This window comes from Triticum dicoccoides, chromosome 6B, assembly GCF_002162155.2.
Source record: "Triticum dicoccoides isolate Atlit2015 ecotype Zavitan chromosome 6B, WEW_v2.0, whole genome shotgun sequence".
Classification (NCBI taxonomy): domain Eukaryota; kingdom Viridiplantae; phylum Streptophyta; class Magnoliopsida; order Poales; family Poaceae; genus Triticum; species Triticum dicoccoides.
In genome coordinates this window covers 423117801-423120140 of record NC_041391.1, presented here as the reverse complement: position 1 = coordinate 423120140, position 2340 = coordinate 423117801, and positions in this window count along the sequence as shown.

The window sequence follows — 2340 nt, the reverse complement described above, 5'->3', positions numbered from 1 at the left end:
GCGTCGAAGTAAGGACGGCAAAAATCTTGTCGAAGATAGCAAGAACTACATAGTTCTTGTAATCCCAAGAGCGGTTGGGAACTCGACAAATTGCTATCTTCCGTAGATGACAATCAGCATGATCGTATTTGAACGTACATACATCATCTGTGTGCTCAACCTCAGGGCAGTCTGTGATTTTTGAAAGTGGAACCCGGTGACGAGTGTACACATTCACAAGTTCCCACTCGCAGTTATACCCAATATAAACAACCCAATCTCCATTTGCGCATGCCCAAGCCTTACCCTCAAGCGATGGCATGTTAACATCACATGTATCATTATCAAGTGGCATCAACTTGCAGAAGGCGAGGCTTCCGTCGTCCCCATGCCGGCGACCAGCGTCACGGCGAAGAAGATAGGGGAGATCAAACCACTCCTAAACCCTATTTGTTGAGTTGAGAATGGACTTGAACAAACCTGCCATGCTAGCTGAGGTGATGATGTCGCACCGATCAATGAGTTCCTCCACCACGTCATCTTTCAGATCGGGGCAAGAATAACAGGGTCGTTTGCGACCTGTTTCCTCCATGTAGAAGACAATCGAACAATGGCAGAAGGAAGGGTGAAGGCAAATGGAGGGAGGAAGAGCGTGCGACAGCAGTTCCAAATCAAGAGGGAAAGGCAAAGAGGCGGTGGACGGTTGCCACGGTACACGAAGAGGCTAGTGGGGAGCGAACGGTTGCCACAGAGAGGTCACACACTGACGACAAGGCCGTTGTCTATGACTTAGCGCCCGCCCGGGATGGCCTCCGTCGCCCACACGAGCGAAGCCACTTCGCACCCCCCACGGTAGGTCTGCCACGCTGCTAAGAGCAAGTACTACAATAGTGGGCTTATAGCCTGCTTACATGGCAATTTTGCCTATGTGGAGGAGAGAGACATGAAGGATTCCTGCAACAAGGACAAGCGTGCCTGGCACTCGGCCTGGATGGAGAAACTCGACAAAGCTCACGTCGTGTACGCGGCCAAGGAAGCGTACACGTGCTACGACATGTATAGGTGGATCATTGACATGAGGAAGTGCCTCCTTCCCCAAAATGGCCCGGGATCCAGCCGGAAGCAGAGCAATGGCAAGCATTGTCACAACAAGAAGTAGATGATTAATTAGATCCTCATTTCTCCTAGTTTAGTATGCATGAAATTGCTTACTTTGGTGTGTGAAAATGTTATATGTGTAATCACTTGTCTAATTGTATGCTTAATTTGGTTATGCAATGCTGTCTTTTTAAGTATATTTGTTGATGTTCTGTAGACAGAGCAAATCACATCGCACATGCTAAACAAGGGAACCCGTCGGTGATGATTTCATCAATCACTGACAATTGTACGCTAGCAATCATTTGCTCACAACACACACGGCTTCTTAATAGGAATCGTCTGTGTTGTTATCGATCTTCCCACACATTTCTGATTACATACATGTTTGCTACGTATCATACACATCTTGTTATATTGAACCGTTTCTGTTCTCTTGTCTCAACACAAACAGTTCATCCGAGTGAACCGCATGTTGTATATCGCACACACACCTTGATCTGGCTGACCATTTCTTTTGTGTTGCCTGATCACAAACAGTTCATCCGAGTGAACCGTATGTTGTGTATCGCACACGCCTTCATCTGGCTGCCCGTTTCTTTTGTTCTTCCTCATCGCAAACAGTTAGTTGAACTGAATCGTATGTCCTGCATCACACACGCAACTAAAATCTGAATCGTGTTTGATGCATCCGTCATCGCAAACATTATGCACATTTTAGATGGTTCTCTGACACCACCATTTGCGATTATTGCATCGCACATAGTTTCTCGAAGGGTCTTTGATCGTAGTGTCGCGTTAGCAGCATCCTGAAGTAGTGTACCCTAAAAACATCAGGGGGAGCCACGAAACCACTTTTCCATCACCGCAACCTTCTGTACCCGTGAGATCTCATCTAGGGACCTTTTCTGGCATCCTGCCGGAGGGGGATTTGATCATGGAGGGCTTCTACATCAACACCATTGCCTCTCCTATGAAGCGTGAGTATTTTACCACAGACCTTCGGGTCCATAGTTATTAGCTAGTTGGCCTCTTCTCTCTCTTTGATTCTCAATACCATGTTCTCCTCGATGTTCTTGGAGATCTATTCGATGTAATATTCTTTTGCCGTGTGTTTGTCGAGATCCGATGAATTGTGGATTTATGATCAAGAGTATCTATGAATATTATTTGGTTCTTCTCTGAATTCTTATATGCATGATTTGATATCTTTGCAAGTCTCTTCGAACTATCGATTTAGTTTGACCTACTAGATTGATCTTT